The sequence below is a fragment of the Neovison vison genome, chromosome 7 (genome assembly GCF_020171115.1).
Source record: "Neovison vison isolate M4711 chromosome 7, ASM_NN_V1, whole genome shotgun sequence".
Lineage (NCBI taxonomy): Eukaryota > Metazoa > Chordata > Mammalia > Carnivora > Mustelidae > Neogale > Neogale vison.
In genome coordinates, this window is record NC_058097.1 from 168,735,430 (window position 1) to 168,759,968 (window position 24,539).

The 24,539-nt window shown below is 39.3% G+C and overlaps 1 long non-coding RNA gene across 1 annotated transcript; it reads right to left on the reverse strand.

The window, feature by feature from the left end:
• Positions 1 to 260: 260 nt before the first annotated feature.
• LOC122912789 lies at positions 261 to 23,902 on the reverse strand. The gene is made up of 4 exons (XR_006385676.1): positions 23,820 to 23,902; positions 22,747 to 22,890; positions 6,957 to 7,042; positions 261 to 869 (listed from the first exon to the last, which is right to left on the reverse strand). It is a non-coding gene; the product is annotated as an uncharacterized LOC122912789 (long non-coding RNA).
• Between the last annotated feature and the right edge of the window lie 637 nt (positions 23,903 to 24,539).

Sequence of the window (24,539 nt, forward strand, 5' to 3'; positions counted from 1 at the left end):
TGAACCATTATGTTTCCTCCCTGCACTGAAGAATCTAACCTCCATAGTACATTCCTTCCCTGGTGACACTTTGCACTTGGCATTATCAGAAGAGAAACGTATCAGTTAAGCCCTGTGCCTTAGTTTCACCAGCTATGCATTTAAAATGAAATTAAAATGAGGCTCTCTTCCATTCACTTAATAAGGACCTATTTTTAACCAAGTATTACTCTAGGCCCAGGGGTAGAACAAAAGGAAAACGTAAGCAAAATTCTTCAGATCAAGAAGCACAATGCCACTAGAAAGTGAATAATGCTTGGGTTTTGGGGGGCTTTTTTTGGTTGTTTTTTTTGGAGACGGTCGCAGATTGACATTGACTTTTCCCTTTTCTTACATGTCATTTATATTTATATTCAGCAAAACTCCACAAAAAGTATTACTTATAAATCTTGCCTCCCTAATGACTCTTGCCAAGAGTGTGGTTTCCTCTCTTTTGACTGATTCATGAGGATAATTGCCAAATGCTGATTCATATTGTTCCTGTTTCTCTAGTGATCATATCCGAATGGAATTAGCCCGAGCTATAAGGTTCCTGCCCCATTAGACCTTTCCAAAAAATCTGTTTTTATTAAAACCTAGAATTAGACAATCATCCCCAAAATATACTGCTATAGTAAGAAGACCACACAAATAAAACTTCTTCAATTTCATTGAGCACTTAGATACTCTTCAGGAGATGAGTAAGTATGAACACTATATGAAGCACTGTGTAAAGCCCTATGTAAAATTTAGCAATTTTATTCAATGCTCATTGTCAGTGTAAATGAGAGTATTTATGATGAAACATATCTCCAAACACTTATCCATAGTCATAGTGCTATGGCAGGAAGCTGCAAAAGAAAAAAATAAATTAAATTCAATGAGTTGTTTCCAGAAATAAAATCCTTACCATACAATTACATATTTTGAGGAAGAAACAAGGGAGGTCACCAGAGAACCCAGCTGGGGCCTACACAGAGCATTTGACTGAGTTCGGATTTTGAAAATAAATGTAGAAAAAAGGGGAGGAAACTAAAGAAAAAATTTGTACTTTAATTTTAAAAAAATAAAGAAAAATCACACTGGACAAGATGAACAGACAGAAGTTGATTTTATTCCAATACCATTACCAGCAACGGAAAACTTATAACTGAATGCTGTGTGTAGACCTCAATGGCGTTCTCTGAACATAGGGCTAATCTGGATAGCTACCTCCTATTCTCATAGGAGCTGGAGAGGAAAGCTGGAGTGTTTTCAGGAGATCCATGGGGGGAGTAGGCCATCTGAGTATGCTCGTGGGCCTTACCCAAAGAAAAGTAAACTTTCTCATACCTTCGTGATGGGAGGTAGTTTTATAGTTCAGAGCAAGGTGAAGTTAAACTACCCTCTCAAAGAACTGGGACACGGGGACCCTATCTTCCTTGATAACCACATTTCAAAGAGATGATTCTCAAGTCCTGGAGAAAGACATTCTTGGGTTGTGAGATTAGCAATAGGCTTTTTATTTTTATTTTTTTAATATTTTATTTATTTGACAGAGAGAGAGATCACAAGTAGATAGAGAGACAGGCAGAGAGAGAAGAGGAAGCAGACTCCCTGCTGAGCAGAGAGCCCGATGTAGGGCTCAATCCTAGGACTCTTTGATCATGACCTGAGCGGAAGGCAGAAGCCCAACCCACTGAGGTTGGCACCCACTGGGTGCCATCCAGGCACCCAGCAATAGGCTTTTGATATTTATATCTCAAGGGAGAAAGGAAAGGATTTGGGATTACAAGTTTTCTAAAGCAAGTACTTCAAGGAAAGGGAACCAGGAAGAAGCCTGTCCAAAGTTTAGTCAAGTTGAGGGGAACAGTAAGGCCCTCTTGATCAAGGGGGCCTTTTGCACTTACGTAAGCTCATGTCACTGTGAGAATAGTGTCAGAAAGGTTAAATCCCTGAGAGAAACAAGCTATGTCCTCTACAGTTAAGACAGCTAACATATTGGAAAAGCTTTTGACAAGTTGTACTATGAAGAGGGTAAGGTCCTGCATTAGATTTGAAAAATAAACCCATTTTCCGGAAGGTAGACATTCTACCTAGCATCATTTCAGGTAAATAAAACGTGGTGTTTTCAACGGACTGGGATTCCCTGTAAGCCAAGAGTTTTACTTGGCTTCCTAATATAATTAAACCCACACTAAGTAAATGAAGGCATAAGGTGAGACCTATTCCAAACTACAGTTGAATTACGTGGCCACAGGTGACGTGGCAGCAGATCCAAGGAAGGCAGGAGAGCTGCAGTTCCTGCAAACGGCATGGGCACAATCACAGAGAGTAAACACTGCGGTTGACGTTCCAAACTCCTCCATTTGTCCCACAGACTAACTGGTAGCCCTCATTCAAGAAATGATTACCGAGTGGGTAATATTCCCAACACTCTTCTTGGTTTTCTGACTTGTGTTTGCACTGTGGTCGCATTTACTGGGTGGACACAAACAATAAAACAAGTACATAAATAAATGTCAAATGGTTCTAAGTGCTAAAAACGAACACCATGTAGGATAAGGAGGAAGGACAGAGGTAGACATGATGGGGAGGGGGCAGAAACCACTGGGCTTGCTCTCCGTAGAAACAAACGCCTCCAGACTGGATTTTCATACTGCCCTCATCAGAAGGAACTAGTTCCATATTCTGTTTGTCTTTCTGATCAAAGATCATAGGAAGTGTAGTAAGCATACAGATAATTGGTAAGATAATTCAAAAGTGGCCCATAGTGGGCCATATAGTGCTTAAATAGGGGCAGTGACTTCTCACTTCCATAAGGATGATTCCTACCAATTTACATCAAATATTCTGTGGATTTGCCTTAAATGCTGCCTGTTTTCTTTGGAAGCCAACATTTCTAAAAACTGAGTTTCTTGGGGCACCTGGGTGGCTCAGTTGGTTAAGTGTCTGCCTTCAGCTCAGGTCATGATCCCCGAGTTCTGGGATCAAGTCCTGTATTGGGCTTCCTGCTCAGTGGGGAGCCTGCTTCCCCCTCTGCCTGCTGCTCCCCCTGCTTGTGCTCTCTCTCTCTCTCTCCCAAATAAATAAATAAAATCATTAAATAAATAAATAAAACTGAATTTCTTTGCATAAAAATAAAAACTCTACTCAATGCTTCGAATTATCTAGGAGTTTTCCTTTGAAATAATAAAAACAGTCATACTCATATTGTTTTTTATATATTAGCACACAGGATACTCATTTTTGCCTCTGTGACTATGTAGTACACCACATTTCAAAACTACTTTTCTAGCTATTAATTCATTTAATCCTAACAAAAATCTTGTAAAAAATCATTATCCCAATTTTATAAAAGGGATAAGTGAAGGTCACTGAGGATGGTGCCTGGAGTCTTAAACTTAGCAAATGTCAGAGCTACTAGTAGAAAAACAGGAGAAATCATTTATGGCCTTGGCTTAGAAAACCCTCTATCTTTACAGAGTTCACTTTCTTAATTTAGAAATTAGGAATTTAGACTTGGTGAGGTTTAGGCCCTTTTTAGCTCAAAGTTTATGGTTTTGTTTTGGTGGGTTTTGTAATTACAACTTCAGCTCCGTGTCCATATGGCATATGATGGGGTAATATATTTGCATTATTCAAAGGGTCATGAAGGCAAAGTTGTTTATCAAAGCAAAAACCCAACTTTCATGTTCCCCTCATGTGCAATCAAGAGGATGGACGAGAATATATCTGAGAAGTTTTCCTGTTCTATTATTCTACAAAGCATTTTTCTAGAACTGAAGTTTTTGTAAAATGTTGTTGTTTTTTATTGTATAGTATTTTCGTTTTTCTCATCTCTCTACCATAAATATGTTTATCAATACTTGGGCATTTTTTCTGTAAATTCGCAAGAAAATCTGTTTGCTTTCCCTAAACACATATGCACAGAAAACCTCTGAGGTTCAGAAGCAACCAATCTGAGTCCACCAACTAGCCGTGAACTGGGAACCTGCCTTTACTGGGCAGCATGATTTAAATACAGCTGATTCAAAAAGATTAAAGCGTTCCTTTCCCAACCTCAAGTGACATTTCATTCATTTCACTGAAAATTTATTTCCCAGCCGAGGACTCAAATGAAACCACACTGAAAGGTTTATGCTCTATGGAAAAGGTTGTACCTGTACTGTATGTACCTTGAGGAACTTGGCAAAATTTCTAGACATTTCTGCATTGAGAATGAGTTTTGTGGTGGCATTATAAAACCAGGCTAATTGCTCAAAATCCATATCCTTCCCTTATATAAATGATGTAAGTACCCACTTCCAAATATAAAAATCTGATTGATAATACACAGCTAAAGAAAGAAAGCAGAAAGGAGGGAACACACTCTACGACTCCACTGAACCGCCGCACAACTCTACAAATGAAGAAAACTGGGAAGGAGGCACTGATGGTCTGGAAAGGTCTCTGGGCTCCTGTAATCCTACCCAACCCTGCCTGCCCATTGCCTCCCGGCTGCCAGGAAGCAGTGTTTCCTCAGCCTGCACCTGTCTATAGCCATCTACCCCTTACTCTCACCCCTACATGTGCAAGTAAGCAGCCCAGCCATGCTGATATAGCTTTTGCTTTATAATGGTCTTTCCCTTCCACCCTTGTCCCACTATTATCCCTTTTCCCGTCTTAGGAACACTCCCAGATGGCTTAGGTAGTCATTTCTTGACTGTAATTAATAAAGTACTTGATTCAACTAGCATAATGATTTAAAAGCTAGGAATCAGACCAACTACTCTACCACTTACTGTCTGACATTAAGTACCTCACTTAACCTCTCTAAGCCTTCCTTTCTTCATCTGTAAAATGAAGATAATATTATCTTCTTCACTTTTTTTTTTTGAGTACATAGTTTCTGCCCAATAAACACAGCCATTGCTTTTGTTGCTATCACATCAAAGAGAGAAAAATCCTTCCAGAAGAATATCGTTTGGATGAAAAAACAATTTTCAGTTGGATGATGTCTTGGCTAAATATATATATATATATATATATATATATATATATATAAAAATTCATTTATTATTTTAATTTATATTTATTTATAATATATAAATTATATATCATATATCATATATATCATATATAATTTATAAATATAAAATATATTTATTTTATTATATATATAAATAAATGAGGGGATGGGGCCAGATCCCATCTTCTAATACCTAATCCAGTATAATAGAAGATGGGATCTGGTCCCATCCCCTCATTATGTAAACTTAGGCAAGTTGTTTATCCTTCCAGACAGCAAAATAAATTATCATATAGCTTTAAGCTTTCTCCAGTTGTCAATTTCTCCTCAGGCTCAAATTCATAAGGTATGGCCCGCTGTGTGAATATGAGGATGGGTGGTTGCTCACACCTTTTCTCTTTGTCAGCTGGCGCAATGTTAAACGTTGTCAGTAGAGGGCGCCAGAAGCAGAAGGAAGGGATTTCTCCTCCTGATTAAGGGGTGCCTGTTCAGCAAGCCTCTGCAGCACACACTGCTTCTCCAGCACCCAGCTCCTGCCCCAAGCACGGCTTTCCTGGCATGCGACTCCTGCAGTGAACAGTGAGCAGGAGAACCTAGTGGGCAGCAGCTTCCTGCAGCGTCCCTTCACCAATGCAGTGTTACACTAAATAATGCCTCAGGTAAGACCCTTTCTGTGAATGAACTTTCCCTAGCCCCTAGATGGTCAATTGCCTGCAAGTTCAGAAGGCCGACTCCCAGCAAGTTCCACCAGTGAGACACCACAGCAATTTCTCTATCATCCTGTGAGGCACAGCAGAGCCTTCTCCAACAAGACCAGGATCTCAGCCCTGGGATTAGGGAGAGGATCTCCCTTAGGTGTCCTATCTCAGTCCTAGAGGGGCTAGTTGGCCCTTGTATGTACTAGCTCTGTATTCTTTGGAACTCTCTGTTCTTCTCCCTCACCAAACCCTTGTTAATCTAATCCCATTACAGTTGATAATTCTTTAGATTACATTTTCCCTATTCAATACTGTGTAGTTTCTGTCCTCTGGTAAGTCATTGACTAATAACACAGTTCTAAGATTTTGAGACCCATATATACTGATTTCAGAAGTGATGTTATTAGGAAAGAGAACTTCTAATCTCACTGCTAAACCTCCCAGGGTGGCATTATTGCCGAAGATAGATGTTAGGAGAGATTAACAAGGCCTTTAGAAGAAAACTACATTTGAAGAACAGATAAACCTTCATTTAGGATTGAAAAAAAAAAAAAGGATAAGCCTTGTAGAGTTCAAGATCATCTAAATAGTTAAGAGGGGCACTCAAAAGCTTTGATTTGGATTTGCATTATTAGGAATCAGCTAAACCGTGAGGTTAAGGGCACCTTCCTCCAGAATGCCAACTTTGCCCAAGACTTCTGGCACTAAGTGCAAATTTGGGGGTTCCAAAACCACTTGGGTTTTATGATTCACTAGAAAGCCCACAAAACCCACTGTTATACTTAAAATCACATGCATTATAGGAAAAGGATACAAATTAGAACCAGCTAAAGGAAGAGATACATAAGGCAAAATCTAGGAAGCCCAAACATGGAGCTTCTAGCCATCCCTCCCACCACCCTAGTCTGTAGAGTCATGGACAGGTAGCATTACCCTCCTCCTAGCCATGATGTATGACAATAGGCATCAGTATTGCCAACCAGGGCAGCTTACCTGCACTTTGATGGCCAGAATTTTTTACTGGGATTCATTACACAGGCATGATTGATTGAATCATTATTCATGTGATTGAACTCAATCAATAGTACCTACTCCCTCCCCAGAGATTGAGCTAATATCATATGACCAGAAGGGTCTGCCACGAGCCACCTTGGTAGCATAGCCTAAATTATCAGGTGAGGTTCCAGGGCCCATCATGAATAACAAAGATACTCTTATCACTCAGGAAATAATGAAGGTTTAGAGGTTACCTCCTCTGGAATCTGGAACAGAGGCTGAACGTCACTTTGGGCGGGTCAGATTCCCGACTACGCATGCACCAAATCACATTGGAAAGCTGAGGTAAAAGAAAATGCAGCCATTTTACACTAAAGCCAGATTTTATTGGAAAGAAAAAATAACCACTTACATAAGGTCAGTCTCATGGAAAGGATAATAGCTTGCATATAAAAAGGAAGAGGTAGCAGCAAAATGTTATAGGATTTGTTACCTCACCATTTTTTACCTGTTCTTTTAGCTTCAGGACCCAAGGTTTCATACAATGGCATGAAAAATGGATTTAGAAGTGAATTTAGTCGCATTAAATCCCCATTTTCTTCCTTTTGCATAATAACATTTTTATCTGTGTATACTAGCATGCTTCATCTCATTGCAGATTTGCCTCCACAAGCATTCTGAAAGCAGGAAGACACCATTCTTTGCCTCTTTCATGCCTCCGCAACCTCAAGAAGGGTTGTTATATCAAAATGTTACTGCCCCATTAGATTCTGTGGTCACATGCTTCTTTTGTCCTCTTTCTTCTTGTTCCAAATGGCTTTTATATGCTAAATGATTAGATCACTCTTTTACATTTGTACATATTCAATTACATCAGGTGTGGCTCAGGGAATTTCAAAATGTTATTATATATAGTGCATGAGCAGAACACCATTCAAACTGTTTGAAATAGATATAAAATTTTATTTCCATGGTTGCCTACTTATTATGTTTGTTCCAGCTAAACTGTATGTGGTAAAAGGCAAAATGAAATAAAGGTGAGTCAGACAAGGAAAGCAGATTGGATACCCATAAATCCATGGTAACCAACCTTAATATACAGTTAACACTGACAGTCTATTCTCCTACTTTTGTCTGGTCAACTTCTTCTATTACTTTGACCTCAACCTCAAATCTTTTTTTTTTTTTTAAATATTTTATTTTCTTATTTGAGCGAGTAAGTGAGAGGGATCACAAGCAAGGGGGGACGGGTAGAAGGAGAAGCCGACTCCCCGCTGAGCAGGGAGCCTGACGTGGGACTCCATCCTAGGACTCTGGGATCATGGCCTGATCTGAAGGCAAACACTTAACCAACTGAGCCACCCAGGTACCAGAAACCTCAAATCTTAACTCTCCTTTCTCTTTCACAAAATTAAGCAGATGATGTCATCATTTACTTTACAGAGATCATACAAGATTTATATATATAATTTATATATATAATATATTTATTTATATATAAATATATATACAGGCACACACACACACACACACCTGCTTCCCTTGCCACCAAGTATTTGAACTCACCATGTATACCAAAGTAAGCTAACAGTGTTTCTCCTTGGTTAGAGAGGATGTACAGCTATTTTGACCATCCAAGGGCAATATCTCCTTGTATGTTTTCAATCTTATCATCTTCACTCTTCTCTGGAAAATTGCATTATTGATTATCCCCTTATTCTTTTTTTTTTCCTTATACATTGTGACATCTCTTTGGATTGTTCCGTTGGTGTTTACACATACTCAAGTCTCTTTTATTTAAAAATTGAAATCCTGGGGCACCTGGGTGGCTCAGTAGGTTAAGCCGCTGCCTTTGGCTCAGGTCATGATCTCAGGGTCCTGGGATCGAGTCCCGCATCGGGCTCTCTGCTCAGCAGGGAGCCTGCTTCCCTCTCTCTCTCTGCCTGCCTCTCCATCTACTTGTGATTTCTCTCTGTCAAATAAATACATAAAATCTTTGAAAAAAATAGAAAAATAAATAAATAAATAAATAAAAATTGAAATCCTTTCCTCAAATGTGACCATTCTGCACCAGTTAGGAGTCTATCTCTCTCTTCACCTTTAAGGCTGGATGTATACAAAGAAATGTTTCAACTCATTTCTAACTCACTTTTCCAACTACACAAAACTGGAGTTTGGATTCCATCATTGCACAGAAACAGGTCTCCCAAAGGGCCCTCAAAACCTATTGTTGCTAAAGCCCATGAATATTTGTAGGCCTCTTTTAACTTAACTTCTCAGCATTTTTTGATTCTGCAGACTACTTCTTTCTTCTTGAAGCACCTTCTTGCTCATTATTACAGGGTCCAATACTCTCTTGATCTAGTTTTGGCTGTGGCTGCTCTCTTTAACCTCTTTGCCTTCTTTTCTTAGCCATTTGACATCGAAGCTACTAAAAGTTCTCTCAGATCCCCAACTGTAACTTTGCACTGCCTTTCTTAGAACCATCACCTACAATCATGTCTCCATTGCCCCCAAACATAGAGGACTCCCAGATCCATTTCTTCAGCTTGGATAATTCCTTTGCATTTCAAGTATGAATTTGCAATAGTCAACTTGAAAAATTGTTTCAAAAATTCTTCAGGCATAATACAGCCAAACCACATTCATGACTCCCCTCCTATCGCCAGAAGCTGCACCCTTCTTTTGATGGTCTATCTCTTATCCATTCAGTTGAATAAAACAGGTATTTGGGGGTTATCCTTGACACCTTCCTTTCCCATACCTTCTGCATCCAATCCATCACCCAGTTGAGTCAATTCTGTCCCTTAAGACTTAATGAAATATACCTACTTTTCTGTCTTCATGAACAAATCCCAGTCCAAGACAACATAATCTCCCTACCAGACATTAAAATATGTCCACACATGTATCCCTGTCCCTGTTTGTACTTCTTGCTTCCCCCACCCTGGTACATCCCCCAATAAATAACCAGAGTGATCTGATGATATTACCTCTGCTTAAAACACTTTGTAGCTGTCCATTTTTGCATAGATATAGATATATAGATATATATACAGATCAGAATCTTTGAGTAGTTTACAAGGCTCTTTTTGTCCTGCCCCCTGGTCACCCCTTTCTCCCCTGTCCTTTGCTTTCTTTTCACCTTCACCTTCAATGAACTGAAGTGCCATGCTGCTTCTCGTCTTGTGTTCTGCATGAAATACTCCTACTTCTTTGCTTTACCCTGGTAACTTTTATTTAAGATTTTATTTACTTTTTTGTTTTTTTATTTATTTATTTGACAGAGAGAGACACAGCAAGAGAGGGAACACAAGCATGAGGAGTGGGAGAGGGAGAAGCAGGCTTCCTGCTGAGCAGGGAGCCCCATGTGGGGGCTTGATCCCAGGAGCCAGGGATTATGACCTGAGCTGAAGGCTGCTGCTTAATGACTGAATCACCCAGGCGCCCCTACCTTAGAAACACTTATCATCAGATCCCACTTCACTCATCACCTCCCCTAGAAAGCCTTCCTAATATTCCTGTCTAGATCAAACCTTCTTTTTATATGACACCATGGTAGCGTTCACTTCTTTTTATAGTGTTACACCTTCAAAACATTATATTTATTTATATAATAATTTCATTAATCTAATCTTCCCCACAGGACCATATACTTACAGAGGACAGGGAGCATCAGAATCAAGCTTAGTGTCTGGTTGTCATTAAGTATTTGTTAAGCACATAAATGAACAAAAAAAATTTTACTTATTTTTGAATACAAAATCACTCACAAGAGAACAAACTTTCTGCATTTGAGGGTAACATTTAACCCTTTATGGGAAGGAGGCATTTTGTAAATTTTGTAAATGTCCCTTATTGGTCAAAATGTGGTCCTCAAGAACTTGGAAAGCCTCTAAGCCGATCCAGAGCTCAACTGGAATTAAACAAAGAGAAGATCACGTGTTGGGGAACCAGAACCCCTGTCAGCCCCTCCCCCACACTTGAACCATATAACTTCAATTTTCCTGTATTTACATTAGACTTCTATGGACTATTTTGTTTGAGTAAGTGTTCACTCTCCTTCCGCATCAAAAAGGTTTGAAAATGACTAAACTAGGGGTGCCTGGGTGGCTCAGTGGGTTAGGCCTCTGCCTTCAGCTCAGGTCATGATCCCAGAGTCCTGGGATGGAGCCCCGCATCGGGCTTCTTGCTCAGCAGGGAATCTGCTTCTCCCTCTGCCTCTACCCCTCCCTCTGCTTGTCCTCTCTCCCACTCTCTCTGAAATAAATAAATAAAATCTTTTAAAATAAAAAAGAAAAAAAATGACTGAACTAGTAAATTTCAATGGCCAGATAAGAAAATAGAAGACCACGTTATGTCAGTGAAATAACTCCAAATTGCAGAGGTGGCTAATGTACAATCTCTATATTTGAGGAAAAAAATAAAGAATCCCCAAGAGGAGGAAAATTCCTTGGGAAAAATGTAAGTAGTCCTCTAATAACAAAGCAAAATGGTTCTTTTCCCTCTCCTCCTTCCTCCTCCTTGGTAGTTCCCATTTCCTCCTGCGGCTGCTTTTATTCCATAGTATTTGTTATGTTAGAACGAATGGACTTCACAGACTGAACGTGAGTGCCTCACTATCTGGCTTTGTAAAGGACAACCATATCTCGTAAGTTTAATTTTCCCAGGCAATGTTCATTCCGTCATTTTCCAGATGGAGATGGCAGACATTTTGAAAATGCCAGAACTTTCCTCAAATAACTAATTGACTCACTCATTTTTGTTTCTGAAGTGAATCTGAAAATATTCAAGCGTTACCTCTGAATACGGATATTTATAAATAGGTCCATTTCTGCCAAGGAGTCCTTATAATTATAAGCAAAAGACAAGTTAGAGGCAAAATATATTGTTATTTCTGCTTTGCAAACAGCAGAGGGCACTAAATACTGGAAAAGAAGTCAGAAATGTTACGAACTGTACATAAATAGATTTTCTCACTAGAGGGAGCACAGAAGTTACAGTAATACACTGTACATACTCTTGAAAAAGCCTGTGTAGAATGTATATGCTACTTTAAGATATGGGGAATATATATTTATTTTACTCTAGAGAAACATATTACTATCAGCAGAATTATAATAAAAACCAACCAGAAAAGATAATCTCTTCCTCAGGAATTCTGAACTGATGGAAAATCTGTATCAGACACATCCTTGCTCTTCTCTCCCTGTCTCTGTTTCTCTCCTTTTCTCCCTTTTCCCTCCTTCTATACTTATGTCACTATTTCTATTTCCATCCCTAGATATAGGACTATCAATATGTTTATCAATATGTCTCTTCATGTCACATAAAGCAAACAGTGAGAACTATAGCTTCTCAATAGAAAAGTGAGTGAAACATAAAAACAGGAATCACAGCAATAATGTGGCAAGAAAAAAAAGGAAAAAAAGTCCATCTACTAAAAAGCAATAAAAGATAAGACAAAATATGATAGTGTTAAAAGCTAGCAATTATATTACATAATAGGGACCTTCATATACCATTGGCAGGAGTATTAAATTGGTTAAAAAAAATTCTAGAAAGCCATGTGGAGATCATATGTGTAGATAGATAAATTGGTAGATGCTTTTAACCTGAAAATCTTTACTTCTTTAAAGCTTCCTTAAGAAAATAATAAGAGATAATTAAAATATACAGAGTCATTTTGCCAGACCAATTTAATAATAACAAAGTGGAAGTAAACTTAGTATCTTATAGTAAAGAAAATGTTATAATAAATTACTATTAGAGCCATATATTATGCTTTCATTAAAATGTCTTCAAAATTATTAAATATTTGATAAAATCATAATATGTTAAATTTTAAAAAATAGAAAATACAAGTATTTACCCAGTACATTTCCAATACATTGTAAAATATTCTTTTATTAATGGTGATTAGATTTATATAGTGTATTACAGATACTTCTTATGTTCTTCCTAAACTTTTCACATTTTCTAAATGTTCTAAATTGGGTAACATACCGATCTTATGATTAGAGAAAAGAATGCTCTTAACTTGTATCTTGAAAAAAGCAAAAAATTTCCCAAAATATTCAAGGATAGTAAAAGAAAATTTTATTAGGATAGGCTTAAAGAGCTGAAAATTCTCAGGTTAAAGCATGTATTGCTATCTATCCACCCATCCGTCCGTCTATCAAAACAAACACATATGGGTGGTATGTGAGAGTACTTACTTTGCAATGTACTTATCAGCATTGAATAATATAATTTGTTTTATTTTATATTACCTTGTTTGTCTATTGTTGAAGCTGAATATGACTTATGATATTTTTGGCCATTAGTCATTGTATTACTGCAGTGAATTTTTACTGTATAATGCACAGGCCATATTCAAATTTCACCTCTATACCAAAAATTTTCATTTCAGAATTTTTTTCTTCAATCAAGAAACCAATCCGGGATTACACAATGCATTTACTTGCAATATTCCCTTAGTTGCTTTTAATCTGGAACAGGTCCCTGGCAACACTGACTGTTTTTGAAGACCATAAACCAGTTACTTTGCAGAACATCTCTCAACAGTTTGTGGGTATTTTTTGTGCTTGTAATCCAGTTCAGGCTATACATTTTTGTCTGGGACAACAAAAACGTAATCTTTCTTCTCAGTGAATCACGTCAGATGTTCCATTCTTGGTGATTAATAACTAATTTCTGGAAAGATGCTTTGAGATAATGTACATAGCCTATATCTCATCAAAATTTATATTATAATTTTATCATCCTTTGATGATTCATGCCTGAATCAAATATTCCTAAGTTAATCACAAGATGGTGATTTTTCAATACCATCATTCCTTCTTCTTTTAATAGTTTTCTTCCATTATAAAAGTTGTCCTTTCTCTTTATCTATGTTAGCAGTATAGGTATATGGATTCTTTTTTTTTTTTAAGATTTTTGTTTATTTATCTGACAGACAGATCACAAGTAGGCAGAGAGGCAGGCAGAGAGAGAGGAGAAAGTAGGCTCCCCACTGAGCAGAGAGCCTGATGCGGGGCTCGATCCCAAAACCCTGGGATCATGACCTGAGCCGAAGGCAGAGGCTTTAACCCACTGAGCCACCCAGGTGCCCCTGGATTCATTTTTTTAAATCAATGAGTTATAATCCATTACTACTATTTTTAATTTTGGTATCCAACTGTGCCAGATTTCACCACTGGAAGCCCTTCAGGAGAGCCCTTTGTCCTATTGATAAGCTCCCATCATTTTTTTTTTTTTTTTTCAGCATTTCCTTACTTAGTGGCACCACAAAATGTTCCAAACTCATCTTGTACTTTTCCTGTCTCAACCATGGAAAATTCCAGTCCAACAGTACAGGGTTCTCTGTAGCCTTCTTCCCTTCCATATTAGTATCTCCCTTCTCTAAGAGTGAAAACCCGGACTCTGAATATCTTCAGTGTCTTTACTTATTCACGCAATACTGCAAAACACAGAATAATTTCAGATTTACTATACTCATACTACTGCGAAATTTACCAAGTAGAGTGAAAGCTTAGTTTACTGTTCTTCTTGTGTTTAGAAATGATAGAGCCTAAAAGTTATTTGAGTTTTAAAAATATTTTTAGAATTGTTTGGTTAGTCTTTTTATCTTCTTCATTGTGACTGTATTATTTGAAAAAATATTTTTTTTACAAAGAAAATTATATTTGGTCTCTGAAGACTCTACCTTTGGCTCAGGTCATGTTCTCAGGGTCCTGGGATCAAGCCCTGCATCTGGCTCCCTATTCAGTGGGGAGTTTGCTTCTCCCTCTGCTGCTCCCCCTGCTTGTGCTCTCTCTCTCTCAAATAAAATCTTTTTTAAAAAAGTTAAATGGAAGGTTATTAATGCATTTCCATTCAATGCCAATTTAGAAATATTTTCACTTATTTCATTTTTACAATGTTTATTTTTGAGAATGAAAAGCATCATATAAACTAAAGTATAAAATAAATATTAACGAGTCCATCCTGACACAAGTAAATAATTGAATAAATAAACAGGGAACAAGAGATGAATCCTCCATGCAAAAGAATTCCAAATAATTTATGGAGTTATTTCACCCTCAAGGAGGTAGAGCAAAACTCTTTACTAAATGTGAGCTGTGCACTGTGACTTCCTTCCAAAGAGTACAGTATAAAAAGGAAGTTAAAAAAAAAATGACTTTACTTAAAGAAATCTACCAAAGTCTACCTCATCCAATTAATCAAGGTTAAAATCACTAGTGATAAGTCCCATTGATTTATTTACCCTTGGTAGAATGGGATGAAAGTGGAACTTTACCTCTTCCTGCCCAAAATACATTACCCCAGTCTAATTATAAGAAAAACATCAGACAAATCTCAGTTGAGTGACATTCTACAAAATTTCTGATCGGTACTCTTTAAAACTGCCGAAGGCATCAGAAATAAGGAATGGATGAGAAACTATCGAAGCCAAAGGAGCCTATGGAGACATGACCTACTAAACGTAATGTATCTCAGTGGGATCTAGCAACAGAAATAGGGCATTCGGTTAAAAAGTAGGGAAACTTGAACAAATACGAATTTTAGTTAATCACAGTATACTAATTTTGGTTTATTAATGTAACAAATGTATTATACTATTGTAAGACATTAATAATAAGTAAAACATGTTGTAAGGTATATGGGAACACTCCCTACTACCTATGAAATTTTTCTATAAGTCTAAAAGTATTTTAAAGTAAATATTCTATTTTTAAAATCACTACCAAAAAATTGGAAAATGCAAAGTGTATGGAGTGGAAAACTTAAATCATTTTCCCACCATTTCTGCCATAAGTACCTTTAATATTTTAATGTGTTTCTCTCTCTCTCTCCCTCCTTTCCTCCTTTTCTTCTTTCCTCTCTCCTTATTTGTCCATATCCATTTCTCTCTCCATTTCTTTCAAATGGAGTTCTTTACTCTCCTTTTCCTTTCTCTTACATGGACGGACTCTCTTTGGGTGAGTATAAGTGTCCCAAAATAAAACAGATGTGAAGTCTTAACTGACTTTTGAAAACCTCAACCAAATTGAGAATATAGGACTAGAAAGCAGGCAGAAGAATTAATGAAGACATGTCCTTAATTAGAGCTGTTTCTACCCTGTGAGTCCTCACTCCACCCCACCCCAGGCACTGAATAAATCTTTACTTAAAGCTTATCGAGGCAGGATAATATTTACAGGACCACTCCCAAGATTTAAAATGTGTTTCTGCAATTGAGAAACCCTGAGAACCAGTAACTGATTTATGTCTGAGGATACCAACATAGTCTATGGCAGCCAAGTCCTAGAGGGAGTTCTGCTGTCCATACTGGAATAGGCCTGAACTCTCGTACTTTGTTGAAGCCAGGGAAATGAGAGTGTTCCACGAACCAGAGGTAAAACATGCAGGAGCAAGAGGCAGTATTGGGTTATCTTGGGTCCTCTCCAACAAAGCTGTCCAGAAGTGCAGAGGAGCCCTCGCTGCAAAAAGCTGGTTTTCTTTCCACAGTTTGGCGACTGTGGCCATTGCTGCTATAAACATTGGGGTACAGAGGGCCCTTCTTTTCACTACATCTGTATCTTTGGGGTACATACCCAGGAGTGCAATGGCAGGGTCATAGGGAAGTTCTATTTTTAATTTCTTGAGGAATCTCCACACTGTTCTCCAAAGAGGCTGCACCAACTTGCATTCCCACCAACAGTGGAAGAGGGTTCCCCTTTCTCCACATCCTCTCCAACACATGTTGTTTCCTGTCTTGCTAATTTTGGCCATTCTAACTGGTGTAAGGTGATATCTCAATGTAGTTTTAATTTTGAATCTCCCTGATGGCTAGTGATGATGAACGTTTTTTCATGTGTCTGATAGCCATTTGTATGTCTTCAGTGGAGAAGTGTCTGTCCATATCTTCTGCCCATTTTTTGATGTGATTGTCTTGTTTTGTGTGTGTTGAGTTTGAGGAGTTCTTTATAGATCCTGGCTATCAACCTTTTGTCTGTACTGTCATTTGCAAATATCTTCTCTCATTCCGTGGGTTGCCTCTTTGTTTTCTTGACTGTTTCCTTTGCTGTGCAGAAGCTTTTGATTTTGATGAAGTCCCAAAAGTTCATCTGTGCTTTTGTTTCCTTTGCCTTTGGAGACATATCTTGAAAGAAGTTACTGTGGCTGATATCGAAGAGATTACTGCCTATGTTCTCCTCTTGGATTCTGATGGATTCCTGTCTCACATTGAGGTCTTTTATCCATTTTGAGTTTATCTTTGTGTACGGTGTAAGAGAATGGTCGAGTTTCACCAAACTCGGAAACTTGGAAAGAACCAAGATGCCCTTCAACGGATGAATAGATAAGGAAGATGTGGTCCATATACACTATGGAGTATTATGCCTCCATCAGAAAGGATGAATACCCAACTTTTGTAGCAACATGGACAGGACTGGAAGAGATTATGCTGAGTGAAATAAGTCAAGCACAGAGAGTCAATTATCATATGGTTTCACTTATTTGTGGAGCATAACAAAAAGCATGGAGGACATGGGGAGTTAGAGAGAAGGGGGTTGGGGTAAATTGGAAGGGGAGGTGAATCATGAGAGACTATGGACTCTGAAAAACAATCTGAGGGGTTTGAAGTGGGGGGGGTGGGAGGTCGGGGTACCAGGTGGTGTGTATTATAGAGGGCACGGATTGCATGGAGCACTGGGTGTGGTAAAAAAATAATGATACTGTTATGCTGAAAATAAATAAATGAATGAATTAATTAATTAATTAATTAAAAAAAAAAAAGCTGGTTTTCACCCAGGGGGTTAAGGAAATGAACTATAAGCAACTACTTGGAATAATGGAGCATCCACCCAGGTCAAGGGAATTGATGGAAAGAGGTGATCATTGATGGCAATTGCTAAGGATCCAGTTCCATTCACAGGCGTCTTGAGATCGCAAAGCTGTACAGCCGAATCAGGATGTGCCTCTGTACCTGTCATGGGCTGAATGGATGTCTGTGTCCCCAAAATTCATGTGCTAAAGCTTTAATCCCCAATGTGACTGTCTTGGAATGGAGTTCCTTAGGGTGATTATGTTTAGAGATAAAGTATTTATTTAAGGAAATAATTAAGTTAAAATAAGGCTGATAAAATGAGTCCCAATCCAATATTATTAGTATCCTTAAAAGAAAAAGAAATTTGAGTACACAGAGACACATAGCCGAGGGGTGACCACCTGAAGATACAGAGGAAAGATGATCATGTGTAAGCCTCAGAAGAAATTGAACTGAACTGAAAAGAAACTGTGAATACCTTGATCTCAGACTTCCAGCCTCCAGAACTTGGAGAAAATACATTTCTGTTAAGTTACCCAATCAGTGGTCTCATGTTAAGGTAACCCTAGCAAAGGAATACAGTATCACCTATATATATTTGACATATCCATATCACATTTAATTTTCCTTCCTGTTCTCTGTTTCTGACCCAGGACTCATTCCTCAAACCTCATTCATTCTTCTTCTTGGTTATTGCTCTTGGCTTCTTTCCTTAGTTGTAATTGACATCTCTTCTCCTATATTGGGCCTGCTTTTCTCTTCTACGGGTACAAAATCGATCTAAATGGATGCTGGTGCTTTTCCTGAGATCTCTTTCACTGGGCTAATGGACTACCAAATCCCATCCTTTCTATTCTCAACCCAAATCCTGTGGCTGAATTGGGCCAATTCAATGAAACTATACCTTACAAACTTCTCACCAACGAATATCCCACCAAGTCTTGGAGGAGCGAACTGCCTTCCTCTAGGTGGGCACTGGAAATAGTAACAAGTGACACTAATGAAGGATAGTCAGAATAAAGCAGGCAGGGACAAGGGGACCACTTCCTAAGAGGAAACCACCCTTAACCACCCTTTAAGGGATTTTACACCATCCTGGAAGGAGCTCCCCACCCTTTACCATGTGATAGGTAGGTGACAAAAACCTGATTGGGTAAAAGACCCAAGGAGGGTAATCAGATTAGAACAGCCCACCAAGGAGCCCATAAAAAAAACCCCTAGACATAGAAACTCCGGCGGCAACCCTCCCGGGTCCCCTCGCCGCTCTGGAGCTTTGAACTATCATTCAATAAACTGCTTTGCTGCCCACCACTCTTGGTCCATCTACCTTTTCTTTCTTCCAAGCAACATGACCAAGAATGACGGCACCAAAGAAAAAGAAATCCTGTAGCAGCGCAAAACCTGGAGTACAAGTTCAGGTTGTTGATGGCTCTTCAGCACCACAGGCAGAACCACAGGACAGAAGCTGTTTGTCTCTGACAACCCCACTCTTGCTCTATACCAACAATAGTCTCCTTCCCTTCTCCTTTTTCCTTACACAAAGGGGATGTTACCTGGAGTGGAGCGATGTGTGGTTAGGCCACCTTCTTCTCTCTCACCAAGGTTCTTTTTACCTAAGTTGTTATAGGTGGGGCTTGTGGTGCTTTTGCTTTGGCAGAAGGAATACAGCTTAGTTTTTTGTTTTTGTTTTTGTCTTTTTTTTTTAAGAAAGAGGTGCCAAGACAATGGAAGAGGAGGAAAGAGTAGAGGCAATTGGATGATGTTTGCCCCCAACAAGATCCCTCACGTCCCATGAGAGCTTCTGGTCAAGAGGGAGTTAGGACCCGAGCGTGATGGACCCCTGCCATGAGGGCCCCAGTGAGAGCCTAGGAAGCCACGCTGCTGCCATGGGACTCAAGTCACCAGGAAGCTGAAGAGAGGATCTGTCCCTTCTTTCCTCAAAATACTCTGCTTGGGGGCACCTGGGTGGCCCAGAGGGTTAAGCCTCTGCCTTCGGCTCCAGTCATGATCTCAGGGTCCTGGGATCGAGCCCCACATCAGGCTCTCTGCTCCAAGGGGAAACCTGCTTTCACTTCTCTCTCTGCCTCCCTCTCTGCCTACTTATGATCTCTCTCTGTCAAATTAATAAATAAAATCTTAAAAAAATATATCTGCTGGGACCTCCAGGAACATGAGCAGCTTTAGCCTGACTGGCTGTGTGTATTATCCTAGGCCTGCTGAGGTTCCTTCGAGCAGCTGTGAGATGCCAGCATTGGACAAGGGGGAGCTGAGGGGACCCAGCCAAGGCTGCACAGCCATTCGCTGGCTAGGGCTGAGTAGAGAGACTGAATCTTGAGCATGTTTTACAGATGCTCTTTAAAGACCCCTCAAAATGGTAAGGGGAGATACTTCGTGCAGCAAGGCCGTGTGGGGAGACATTGGAAATACTGACTAGGGCAATTTTAAGGTGGGGATTTACTTTCTTTTTGCCCCATGTTCCCGTGTAGAGGGATCTCTAAATCCAGGATGGTCTCATCCCACAGTAATACCCTAACCCGAACCCTACTTCTACAAAGACCCTATTTTCAAATAAGTTCACATTCACAGGTCCCAAGAGTAAGGACTTGGACATATCTTTTGGGGGGCACTGTTCGACCCACTACACTGCCCTAGTGAAAGAAGTGTTCTTTCCATTGAATATCACTCTATTTTCTGCTCATTTCAACCAGGTGAGAAAATTGGTTCCAGCTTTATTTTCTGTGCAGTTTTGCATTATCAAAGCTTCAATGGTTTTCATTTTCTAGGGATAAAATCATATTTACTTGAATTTCATTTTTCAGAATACATTCTGTCTTTACTCACCTCCCATCCCCATGGAGTAGAAAGCCCCAAATGCCTGTCAGTTATACCATGCTTTTCTAACACCTACCAAGAAAGGCAGCCTCAGGTGACTCAGAACACTGGCCGTGATTGATTAAACCACTACTCTTTATTCCTGGGCACCATCCAGACTACATTTTCCACTCTGCTTTGCAGTTTGGTAACTAAATTCTGCCCAAAGGGACATGAGCAGAAGTGTTTCACATCTCTTCCAGCTGGCCCATTAAACCTCACATGAGATCATACCTTCTCTCCCCAAATTTCTTAATCCCTCCCAGTCTGGATATCTGCATTCAGGGCAAATTCGAAAGCCACGTGTGAAAGATGGTTAATCTTTTATCAGTCTAGGTTTGTGAATGATTAAGGAAAAGAGATCTCCCGACACTGATCTGGAACTAGCTTGGAATTAATGGAGTAAGAAATATACTTCTCTTGGGGCACGTGGGTGGTTCAGTGGGTTAAGCCTCTGCCTTTGGCTCAGGTCATGATCTCAGGATCCTGGGATCGAGCCCTGCATTGGGCTCTCTGCTCAGCCAGGAGCCTGCCTCCTCCTCTCTCTCTGCCTGCCTCGCTGCCTACTTGTGATCTCTTTCTCTCTCTGTCAAATAAATAAATAAAATCTTAAAAAAAGAAAAAAAGAAATACACTTCTCTTCCAGTCAGTATTAAGTCAGGGAGATTTTGAGGATTATCTCTTCGAAGAGTAAACCTTCTCTTGATTAATACCAGCAACTCCAGTGATGAGTAATCTATTAAATTAAATCTTTCCTAATTAGGAAAGATTAGCACAATCTTTCCTAATTAGAAATTCAGAAACACAGAATGGGGTGTGGGGTAGTAGAGTCCAATGAAAATGAAAGAATAAAATTTAAATATTTCAGTGATTCATTATGTTCTAACAAAATAGCCCGTACTTCTTCCTCTTAACCCCCTCTTCTAACACCCACACCTTCCTCGCTGGGTTCCCTTCACTCTAGTCTCTTTCCTAGACTTGAACACTTCACAGGGCCTCTCTGTATGCTACTTCTTCTACCTGGTTTACTTTCCTCCACTGCTTTCTAAGATTAGCTTCTTTTCGTTATTCAGGCCTCAACTTAAATTTCATCTCCCCAAAGAAGACATCCTAGGGGCTCCTGGGTGGCTCAGTGGGTTAAGCCTCTGCCTTCAGTTTGGGTCATGATCTCAGGGTCCTGGGATCCAGCCCTGCATCGGGCTCTCTGCTCAACAGGGAGCCTGCCTCTCCCTCTCTCTCTCTCTGCCTGCCTCTTTGCCTACTTGTGATCTCTCTCTGTCAAGTAAATAAATAAAATCTAAAAAAAAAAAAAAAAAAGAAGCCATCCTATATGTTCCTATATAAACTGCAGGAAAAGCAACCTCCCTCATGCCCCCAACCCAATAATTTTTGATCACATTATTGTGTTGTTATTCCTATAACCCTTTGAAATAATCATTTTAAATGGTTTACCTTTTTATTTATCTCTCCTCCAGACCTGAGATGTTTCGTTTGAATAGCAGCCTTGTCTTGGCTGCCGCTGTGTCCCCAGAGCCCAGAATAATGCCAGTCAACAAAGAAGATGCTCAGTGATGTTTGCTAAATGAGTGACCAGGGACAGAAGAGCGAGAGGAAAAAAGGACAGGAAGAGAGAACTAGTAGAACACCCAAGAAGATCACTTGTTATGTACAATAAACTTTCATCAGTAAATTCTGAGTTTACCTCTTCCTTATTCAGTAAAAGCACTTGCTATGTAGTATACTATATCCTTAAAGAATACTATTCTTTCAAATTAGTTAGCTCTGTTTTTCCATGTACCTCACATAGTAACCGGCATATTTCACAAAGAGGAGAATATTTGATTTGGCTCACCAGTATCAGAAAATGCTTGAGACACAAGTTTTCACAGGTTGAGAACAAATTTGCTGTGTTTGGTTGCAGCAACAGAAGGGGATTTAGCAAGAGACAAAAAGGGCTCAGAGATTCCACATATCTCAGGAGGGCTGGGTTTAGGAAAGAGACTAATCAAAGCAATTTCAAAGGGCCCAGGAGCAGGAGGGACAATAACTGTCTTGCAGTAGTAATGGTCTAGGCAGGACACCGGGCCATCTTGTGCTGCTGCCACCAGGACAAGCCTGAGCTGTGTCCCCAGAGCCCAGAATAATGCCTCTGTGAGATCCCACATGCCCCCATGGCAAATGCGTTCATATCTTCTTTTGTTTCTGTGTCATTTGCTGAAGTTGCAACAAACCAAATGGGAGCATGTGACTGGCAAACTCAAGGTCATTGACTGTTCCTTAGCTGCTACTCCGGTGGTGTCTGTGTTAGGAGAGAGGGAAGTAACTGAAACAAGAGACGCAGGAATGAGAACTGTACTTACCAAGAAACAAAGGCAAGAACCTGCATGGTGCATAGTCCGAAGTTCTCAAGGGTGGTCGCGATGAGGAGGAGAGTGTTTTGAGAACATTAAGGAAGGCTGTGGTCCAGTTGGGAAGAGCCTTGATGCTGGATTCAGAATTTGAGGCTGTATCCAGGAGAAAATGTGCATATTATTTCTCTAATCAGATCATAAATTTTTTTGATGATTTAGAAGGTAAAATATATATATCTCACCACCCCACGCTGCCAACTACAAAAATATACGGCAGCAAGAACAGTACTTTGTGCATCAGAGTGATCAATAATGTCCTTTCAAGTAAAGCAGAATATTGAGGATAACAAGTTGACATAAATTCATAATCAAAGAATATAAATAGAAAGTCAGAGAGCAGGGCCATCTTAGAAAATTAGAAAGAGGCTTGTTTATCCCTATCCTCTCCTATTTCCCTTTTTAGGACCCTAAAGTAGAGAAGTATAGTCCCTTATTCTCCCATTCCCCAGAAGCTACCAAAGGTAATGAAGGAAACAGCACTTTAAGATGGTGTCAGTTAGACATGATTTCCAATCCATGCTCTGCTGGTTACCAGCTATGTGACTGTGGATGAGTCTTTAACCTCTCTGCTGTTTAGTTTCCTCATTCACAAACAGGGACTCACGGTAATGGTGTCACTGTTGCTCTCGTTTACCTGATAGGGAAGTCCCTTTCTGTCCCTTCTGCCTTCCTCTTACTGAGGCACAAAACCCAGTTCTGACCTTCCCGCAGCTCTCCAGTGCCCCAGGATTCATTTCTCTCTTTCTCCCCTCCCGTGACTTAGTCTTAGGTTCTCATCCACCTTAAAATAACTGGTGATACAAATAAATGGAACTCTAGTGGTGCACTTAGAAGCAGTTAGTGAGTGATCTTTGTCAGGATATCCCTGAGGGGCATCTCCACAATAGTAATAGGTAATCACTTTTGCCTATAACACATCTGCTAGGTAGTAGGAGTTTTCAGCTGTAATGTACAAAATTAATAAATCATTAGGAGGTAGAAGAGCACAGAAAGGGACAGCACGAGCTCTGGAGTCCATTTACCTCCATTAAAATTCTGACTCCATCACTTATGAGCTAGGTGACTTTGGGCAAGGTACTAATACCTCTGTGCCTCAGATTCCTTACCTGAAAAAGAGGGAGGATACCACCTGTTATATGAGGTTGTTAAAAAGAGTAAATGAGTTAATATGTGTAAAGTCCTTAGAACAGTGCCAGAGATACAACTGAAATCAGTTGATTAAAATGATTAAGAAGAATATCCTTAAATGTAAAGCAAATGACTCATATTCTTATACTACAAAACAGCTCAACTTACAGTGTGAGTTGAGCTGCAAACTCTGATCCAAAGAGAAACATGACAGGCTCCTACCAAATGAAAGTAAGGCACACAGAGTTTTATGAAGTATGACACATACTAGTCATTCATTCATGCATTGAGAAAAAAAAATAAGTGACCTGAGCCAGACACAGACGTCTGTAACCCACCACACACACACACACACACACACACACACACACACCATTTTTCCCCCTGTTTATCTTTTATACTTGGTCTATATCTTGTTGTCTGAAAGATTATTAATTTTATGCAAGTCAAATTCAAAACCATTATAAAAACTATAGTACCATATTGTGTAACATGATTTAGTACAGTACAGTATAGTATAATATAGTATAGTGTAGTATAATATAGTATAGTATAGATAGTATATTATAGTATAGATAGTATAGTATAGTAGTTATGAGCAGGAGCCCTGAACC